Source organism: Panthera pardus, unplaced genomic scaffold (assembly GCF_024362965.1).
Source record: "Panthera pardus isolate Hobbes unplaced genomic scaffold, ASM2436296v1 HiC_scaffold_18, whole genome shotgun sequence".
In the NCBI taxonomy this organism is placed as follows: Eukaryota; Metazoa; Chordata; class Mammalia; order Carnivora; family Felidae; genus Panthera; species Panthera pardus.
Genome location: NW_026526743.1, coordinates 7,628,340 through 7,637,871, shown reverse-complemented (window position 1 = coordinate 7,637,871; position 9,532 = coordinate 7,628,340).

Here is a 9,532-nt window from a genome sequence, read left to right as displayed (position 1 = left end):
TCAACCGACTGAGCCACCCAGGCGCCCCACAATATTTCTGATTTAGCATTTTATGTGCATACCGTACAGCTTCAAAGTTATAACATATTGTGAAAACAAACAGCAAGTGACCCACCCTTGTGTTGCAGCCATATACCGGTCAGGTGTCAGGAGCTAGTAAGGACCCAGGGAGTGGAGACCTCAGGGTCAGGTCATCTGCATTCTTTCCTGTTTTCACTGCTCTGCTCCCTCCCCCACAATCCCCCCACACTCCATTTGAATCCCAGGCCTTGCCCTCTCCCACAAGACCCCACTCTTCTAGTCCCAGTGGACTTCCTCAAGACTCTTACTTTCATGGACAAGAACACCCTCCCTGACCTCTTCTTGCTCTTCGGACTGAGGCTAGGCGGCACAGGCATGGCTGTTGCACTGGCCCTCAAGGGTTCTCCAACTGCAGGGGTCCCATGCCGCATCTCTAACTTCCGAATGGCCTCTGACTCTCCATGCTGCCTTTACCTGGAAACATGGATCAATGCCAGATCCATGGCACTTGACTGTTCTTCCGTTGGCCAGAAACTCAAGCACAACATCCTCCTCCACTGGGGTGAAGAAGAGTCCTTGGTAGATGAGTGATTAGGTAAACTTGTCTGGGCCCCATTACTATTTCAGACCAATCTGGTGTGTTTGTTTCATTTTGTCTTTTTCCAAGAGCTTTTTTTTTTTTTAATTTTTTTTTAATGTTTATTTATTTTTGAGAGAGACAGAGACAGAATGTGAGTGGGTTAGGAGCAGAGAGAGAGGGAGACACAGAATCTGAAACAGGCTCCAGGCTCCGAGCTGTCAGCACAGAGCCCGACGCGGGGCTCGAACACACGAGCCGTGAGATCATGACCTGAGCTGAAGTCGGACGCTCAACTGACTGAGCCACCCAGGCGTCCCTCCAGGAGCTTTTTACATTAAAATTTTTTTTAATTTTGTTTTAATCTAAGTTAATTAACATATAGTGTAATAATGTTTTCTGGAGCACCTGGGTGGCTCAGTCAGTTGAGTGTCCAACTTTGGCACAGGTCATGATTTCACGGTCTGTGCATTCGAGCCTGTGTTGGGCTCTGTGCTGACAGCTCGGAGCCTGGAGCCTGCTTCTGTTTCTGTGTCTACCTCTCTCTGCCCCTCCCCCACTCATGCTCTGTCTGTGTCTCTGAAAAATAAACATTAAAATTTTTTTTCATTAAAAAAAAATAATGGCTTCAGTAGAATTCATTGATTCATCGCTTTCATACAACACCCGGTGCTCATCACAAGTGCCCTCCTTAGTACCCATCACCCATCTAGCCCATCCCCAACCCACCTCCCTCCACCAACCCTCAGTTTGTTCTCTATTGTTAAGAGTCTCTTGTGGTTTGTTCCCCTGTCTCCTCTTTCCCCCTCCATATGTCCATCTGTTTTGTTTCTTAAATTCCACATATGAGTGAAATCATATATTTGTCTTTCTCTGACTTATTTCACTTAGCATAATACATTCTAGTTCCATCCATGTTGTCGCAAATGGCAAGATTCCATTTTTTTTATCACCAAGTAATATTCCATTGTACATACATATAACACATCTTCTATATCCACCCATCAGGCAATGGACACTTGGGCTTTTTCCATAATTTAGCTATTATTGATGGTGCCACTATAAACATTGGGGTGCACATGCCCCTTTGAATCTGGATTTTTGTATCCTTTGGATAAATACCTAGTAGTGCAATTTCTGGGTTGTAAGGTAGCTCTATTTTTAATTTTTTGAGGAACCATCATACTGTTCTCCAGAGTGGCTGCACTAGTTTGCATTCTGATGTGTTTGTTGTGTGTGTGTGTGTGTGTGTGTGTGTGTGTGTGTAAATAAGATGGTCTGTTGACTGCTAATTGCAAATTATCTGGCTACAGCATTCCCTTCTCTGTCCAAATTTTCATTTTCACCCCATGTGTTTCTGGGTTCCATGTATCATGCTCTACCTCCTAAAGACATGACTCCCAGAGTCAGCTTGTCTAGAGAACCAATCACACACAATTCCAGCCATTCTGGATCTTAGGGGGAGTGGCATTTTTCAGGTGGGAAAGATGGTGTGAGATGGAAATAGAGGTCACCTTCCTAGATGTGTGGTCTTGATTAATCTATAAAGGATCAACATTTCCAAATGGAAGTTAGATCCTATAATTACTATGCATAGAATTTTGCAAATAAGATGTTCAGTATATCACTTATAATAAAAATAGGATATACATCTGAAAACAGGGATTGATTAAATTATACTATTACACATGAGAAGTGAGATAAAATTGGCAGTCGACAAATGAAAAGGTAATTTATACATCGTGTATGTCAACTATACTTCAATTTTTAAAAAGGTAACTTACACAAACAAAAATTATTTATTTCCATCTTAGAAAACAGCCTTTTTAAAGGTGACACAAAATTCAAGCATTAATGGAGTAATAAATTTGAATGCAACAATATTTTTAAATGGTTCATAAGACAGCCAAATTAAATTTAAAAGGCAAATGAAAAACTAGGAGAAGTTGTATCTACAACCACAGAGAAAAGCTTATTTCTTCAAACTACTAAAAAAAAAAAAAAAGGCAACAAATCAGAGACAACTTAGCCTAATAAAAGTGGGCGAACTTTATGAATACATGAAAAGATGCTCAATCGTAGTCACAAATAGGGAAATGCAATTTAAAACTAATTTAAATACCTTTATATTCCGAATATTTTCAAACTATTTATTTCTCTTTTTTTTAATGTTTATTTCTTTTTTAAGGGGGAGACAGAGAGCCAGTGGGCAAACTTTATGAACACATGAAAAGATGCTCAATCGTAGTCACAAATAGGGAAATGCAATTTAAAACTAATTTAAATACCTTTATATTCCAAATATTTTCAAACTATTTGATTATTTCTCTTTTTTTAAATGTTTATTTCTTTTTTAAGGGGGAGACAGAGAGCCAGTGGGGGAGGGGCAGACAGAAAGAGAGACACAATCTGAAGCAGGCTCCAGTCTCTGAGCGGACAGCACAGAGCCCGATGCGGGGCTCGAACCCACCAACCGTAAGATGACGACCTGAGCTGAAGTCAGATTCTTAACCGACTGAGCCACGCAGGTGCCCCATATTTGATTGTTTCTCATTGGTAATATATTCATTAGGGATATTAGGGTTCCTGGACCAAATATGGCAGACCGGGGTTTACTCCACACAACACCAAGCAATTCTGACACTATCTACAGATAGCATCAGATTCCGAGTATTAAGTGTTCGGTCCTACATGACGGCCTCCCCAACCCCCATCTCTCACCCCATCTCCCCACATCCCCCCTCCCCCACTTCTGATGCCAGCCGCAAGCCACAGGCCGCCACCTGTGCTTCTGATTAACTGGCTACAGATTATAGGTGCCAACAACCTTCTTCTCAGGTTCAATTAATTTGCTAGAGCAGCTCAGAGAACACAGGGAAACACTTACCAGGTTTTTGAAGGACACGAATCAGCAGCCAGATGAAGAGCTACATCGGGCTAAGTTACTCAACAAAGGAGCTTCTGTCTTCGTGGAGTCTGGGTGCAGTTTAGTGGCACGTGGGGTGTTGAGGTTTCCCAAACGTGCAAAGTCTCCATAACAGGACCAGAAGCTGGGCTCTTGGATTTTTACAGAGGCTTTATTACATAGTCATGAATGACTCAGTCACCAGCTACTGGCTGATTCAACCGTCGGCCCCTCTCCCCTCCGCAGAGGTCAGGGGGTGGGACTAAAATTTCCAACCCTCTAATCACATGGTTGATCCTGCCGGCCACCAGCCTCTGCCCTTGGGTGGAGCCCAAAAGTCATCTTCATTAATAATGAGGCTGTCACTTCACTCCTATGGCTCTGAAGCATTTTTAGAACCCGTGGGTGAAAACCAAGCAGATCCGTGAAATAAATTTTGGTCATCTGAATGACCAAATACATATTTCATATAAATCATTATATCGCAGGGAGAGAATTCTCAAGAGCTGTTGAAGCCATCACTGTGTTACATCTAATTACCCAAAATGAGAAAAATTAGTAAACTGGACCTGAAATGGGATGTTTGTGGTGCAGGAAAACTGTGGAAAGAAATCGAGCTTTCTGAAAGATAGCATTTTGGAAGGAATCTGTTTTCCCTCCTCCTACCTTTCTGATATTGATGCAAAATAAACAAACCTTGTATTATTACTATTATTATTATTATTATTATTATTATTATTATTATTATTATTATCTTAAAGAAATAGGGAAAGAGTTTTATTCCAGCCCAAGTTGGGACAGCTGCCCAGGACACACAATCTTCACAAAGTAGAGTGCTCTGGGGAGAAAACATTTAGTGCAGGGCAATGTATGCTGTTTTGTACATGAAGAGTTACAAATCATGACAGGGCGCCTGGGTGGCTCAGACAGTTAAGCATCTGTCTTTTGATTTCAGCTCCGGTCAAGACCTCATGGTTTGTGAGTTCAAGCCCCACATCGGGCTCACTGCTGTCAGCCTGGGGCCTGCTTCGGATCCTCTGTCTCCCTCTCTCTCTGCCCCTCCCCTGCCTCTCTCTCAAAAATAAATAAACATTAAAAAAGAGAAAGATGGGGCACCTGGGTGGCTCAGTTGGCTAAGCGTCCGACTTCGGCTCAGGTCACGATCTCACTGTCTGTGGGTTCGAGCCCCGCGTCGGGCTCTGGGCTGATGGCTCAGAACCTGGAGCCCATTTCAGATTCTGTGTCTCCCTCTCTCTGACCCTCCCCCATTCATGCTCTGTCTCAAAAATAAATAAATGTTAAAAAAAAAAAAAAGAGAGAGAAAGATGTAAACGCATTCTAATAACAAGACCATGACTACCGGGGGGCGATGGCTGCCATGCCGTCTACAGTACTCCATTCAAGGTGCTTCTTTCCATGTTAGGTTTACAACACCATCCAGGACTGGTTGAAGAAGGGAAGGGAGCTGTGTACAGCTCTGACACGGTAGGGTCCTACCAGAGTCACTCCTTCAAGTCCAGAGGCTCAGCAAGTGCCCTGCTACAGCCCCTGCTTGACAACCAGGTTGGTTTTAAGACCACGCAGAATGTGGAGCATATCCCACTGTCCTTGGACGTAGCCATGCGGCTGGTGAAAGACGCCTTCATTTCCGCAGCTGAGAGGGACGTGCACACTGGGGATGCACTCACAATCTGCATCGTGACCAAGGAGGGCATTAGGGAGGACACTGTTTCCCCGAGGAAGGGTTGATTTGTGTGCTGTTATCGTTAATCACTGCAAAACTGGTTGACTTTGGGTACACCTGGGTGGCTCAGTAGGTTAAGCGTCCAACTTTGGCTGAGGTCGTGATCTCAAAGTTCATGGGTTCTAGCCCCGTATCAGGCTGTCTGCTGTCATTGCAGAGCCTGCTTCAGATCATCTGTCTGTCTCTCTCTCTCTTTCTCTCTCTCTCTCTCTGCCCCTCCCCCACTCACACTCTCCCTCTCTCTCAAAAATAAATATTTTTTTAAAAAACTGGTTAATTTTTAAATAAATATTTAAAATTTTTTTAAAGAAAAAGGGGCGTCTGGGTGGCTCAGTCGGTTGAGCATCTGACTTCGGCTCAGGTCATGATCTTGCAGTTCGTGGGTTCAAGCCCCACATTGGGCTCTGTGCTGACAGCTCAGAACCTGGAGGCTGCTTCAGACTCTGTATCTCCTTCCCTCTCTGCCCCTCCCCCGCTCGTGCTCTGTCTCTCTCTCTCTCTCTCTCTCTCAAAAATAAATATTTAAAAAAAATTTTTTTAACTGGTTAATTTTGTATCTTGGAACTATTAGACTAATTTGGGGTTTTTTTAAGTTTATTTATTTTGAAAGAGAGAGAGAGGGAGGGAGATAGAATCCCAAGCAGGCTTTTCACTGTCAGCACAGAGCCTAATGCGGGGTTCAAACACACAAACTGTGAGATCATGACCTGAGCTGCAGTCGGATGGTTAACTGACTGAGTCACCCAGGCACCACTGGACTAATTTGTTTTATCAAAAAATAAAGCCTGAAGTAATCATTCTAAGCAGATAAATAAATAAATAAATAAATGTTGAAAAATTCCTTTATTTTATCACTGGGAATCCTAAAAAGACCTCCCCTTGGTGTGAAGAACAACATCATGAGAAACTACACCGGGCCAGGTCTCCAACTGTCTGCCAAACACATGACCCTCTCCTCTGTCCCCATACCCTCCCAGCACCTGGTATTAACCCACATCACAAAAGGTAATCCCTGAAGATTCCCTTCTACAGGGAGGTGGGAAGGTGGGCTTCCTTCTGCCAGCACTCAGAATTCCCTATTCTCTGGATTGTCTACAACTCCTGGAATGTGGACATAGACAACCACAATAGAACAAGCTTTCAGCTTTTTTCTTTTTAAGTAATCTCCACACCCAATGGGTGGCTTGAACCCATGCTCGAGATCAAGAATCACACACTCTACCCACAGAGCCAGCCAGGTGCCCAGCTTTGACATTTCTGTATGGGTCATAAATGATCCCTGAGAAGGATGATCTAGGCTTCCTGCAGACAAGCTCAGTCCATGACTGAATCTTCCTCAAGACATCCTAGGTGCTATTTCTCAAACAGGGCAGCACTTTAGAATTACCTCGGGAGTTTAAAAAAAAAATCCTGATGGAATTGCTCTATGTGGCTGGCATCAGGGATTTTGAGATATACTGTCCTAGATGAACATATAAAAAATCCTATGGACTTCCGTGCCTGTCAAATTCAAATATACCTTATAATATTTTCTCTGCGGGTTCCAATAAACATTTAAGTTTTAAAAGTATTAGGATGTGCGACGGATGAATGGATAAAGAAGATGTGGTATATATATACAATGGAGTATTACTTGGCAATCAAAAAGAATGAAATCTTGCCATTTGCAACTACGTGGATAGAACTGGAGGGTATTATGCTAAAAGAAAGACAAATATCATATGACTTCATTCATATATGGAATTTAAGATACAAAACAGAACGTAAGGTAAGGAAAGCAAAAATAATATAAAAACAGGGACAAGGACAAAACATAAGAGACTCTTAAATACAGAGAACAAACAGGGTTGCTGGAAGGGTTGCGGGTGGGGGGGATGGGCTAACTGGCTAAGGGGCATTAAGGAAGACACTTGTTGGGATGAGCACAGTGTATGATACATAGGGGATGAATCACTGGAATCTACTCCTAAAATCATTATTGCACTATATGCTAACTAATCTGGATGTAAATTTAAAGAAAAATTGATCTGGCAGGGCAAAAAAAAAATGTATTAGGATGTGGCTTTATTTTTTTTTTTAACGTTTATTTATTTTTGAGACAGAGACAGAGCATGAACAGGGGAGGGGCAGAGAGAGAGGGAGACACAGAATCTGAAACAGGCTCCAGGCTCTGAGCTGTCAGCACAGAGCCCGACACGGGGCTCGAACTCACAGACCGTGAGATCTGGACCTGAGCCGAAGTTGGACGCTCAACTGACCAAGCCACCCAGGCGCCCCAGGATGTGGCTTTAGTAGCAGTTGTCAGAGAGGAAAGAGTTTTGCTGTTAAGAATCAGGATTGGGGAACCTGGCTGGCTCAGGTGGTTGAGTGTCCGACTTCGGCTCAGGTCATGATCTCACAGTTCATGGGTTTGAGCCCCAGTCAGGCTCTGTGCTGACAGCTCGGGGCCTGGAGCCTGCTTCAGAGTCTGTCTGCTTTTCCCTCTGGCCCTCCCCTGCTCACGCTGTGTCTCGCTGTTTCTCAAAAATAAATAACTATAAAAAAACTTTTTTTTAAAGAATCAGGATTGGGTATTATGCTAAGTGAAATACGCTAGACAAAGAAAGACAAATACCATAGGATTTCATTTATACGTGGAGTGTAAAAATCAAAACAAAACAAAACAAAAAACAAATCCAGAGGTCAAACATGTGCTTGTCAGATGGGAGAAGAATAGGGAGAGGGTGAAATAAGTGAAGGGGATTAAAAGGTACAAACTTGAAGTTATAAGATAAATAAGTCAGTATAGGGAATATAGTCAATAATACTGTCATAACATTCTATGGTGGCTAAATTTATCATGATGAGCATTGAGTAACATATTGCCAACCACTGTATTGTACACCTGAAATGTATGTAACATTGTATGTCCACTATAAATAATGACTTTTTAAAAAAAGAATTGGGACCACTTCTCCATCAGTATGAATTACATGCTCCATCTGTTTTCATGTCTTTGTGTTTTCTTTACGTATTCTTGTCATCATTTGAGAAGAGTTGATTATTTTAGAGATATTAACGTGCCAACACCTCACCCGATCATTGAGAAAATTTGTGAAAGATTTTGAAAGAAGTAAGAAATTTTGAAACCTGTAAAAGATTTGGAAACCTGGTTTCCTTTCAGTGGAATTCTGGCATGCTAGGATTGATGTATATGGTACATTTTTCCCTCTGACAATTGAGGAACAATTGTCTGCCCCAAAGAACTATGAACTCATTAGTTTTTTTCCACTGTGGAAATACTTTTACTTAATAACTTATAATAGTTCTCTACATAAACACATAAAATATGTGGGTTTTTTTTTTTTAATGTTTATTCATTTTTGAGACAGAGACAGAGCATGAACGGGGGAGGGTCAGAGAGAGAGGGAGACACAGAATCTGAAGCAGGCTCCAGGTTCTGAGCAGTCAGCACAGAGCCCGACACGGGGCTCGAACTCACGGACCGTGAGATCATGACCTGAGCCGAAGTTAGACGCCTAACCGACTGAGCCACCCAGGCGCCCCATAAAATATGTGTTTAAGTACTGTTTCTTCTTGCACTTTTGGTGTGTGTGTGCGTATTTAAGTAAGTTCTTCACCCAATATGGAGCTCAAACTCACAACTCTGAGAAGAGTTGCATACTCTATCAACTGAGCCAACCAGGCACACCCCTAAGAAATACTTTTTTTTTTTAATTTTTTTAACGTTTATTTTTGAGAGAGAGAGCGCATGCGTGCGCTCACAAGTGTAGGAGGGGCAGAGAGAGAGGGGGAGAGAGAATCTGAAGCAGGCTCCAGGCTGAGCTGTCAGCACACAGTTCTATATGAGGCTCAAACTCACAAACTGCGAGATCATGACTGGAGCCAGAGTTGGACCCTTAACTGACTGAGCCACCCAGGTGCCCCAGAAATACTCTTTTAAAAAAAAAAATGTTTATTTATTTTGAGAGAGAGAGAAAGAGCATGAGCTGGAGAGGCGTAGAGAGAGAGAGGAAGAGAAAGAATGCCAAGCAGGCTCCGTGCTGTCAGCAGAGTGCCACACAGGACTCAATCCCATGAACTGTGAGATCATGACCTGAGCTGAAATCCCAGACACTTAACCAACTGAGCCACCCAGGAGCCTCAGAAATACCCTTATTCCACTTTAACACACATATAGTGAAACCACCTGAGCTCCTCCAGGCAACCTAATAGTCTTTAAGCTTTAGCAAGCACCCTTAGCCCTCGTGATTAACTATCCTGTCTTTGAGTATCTATAGATCAT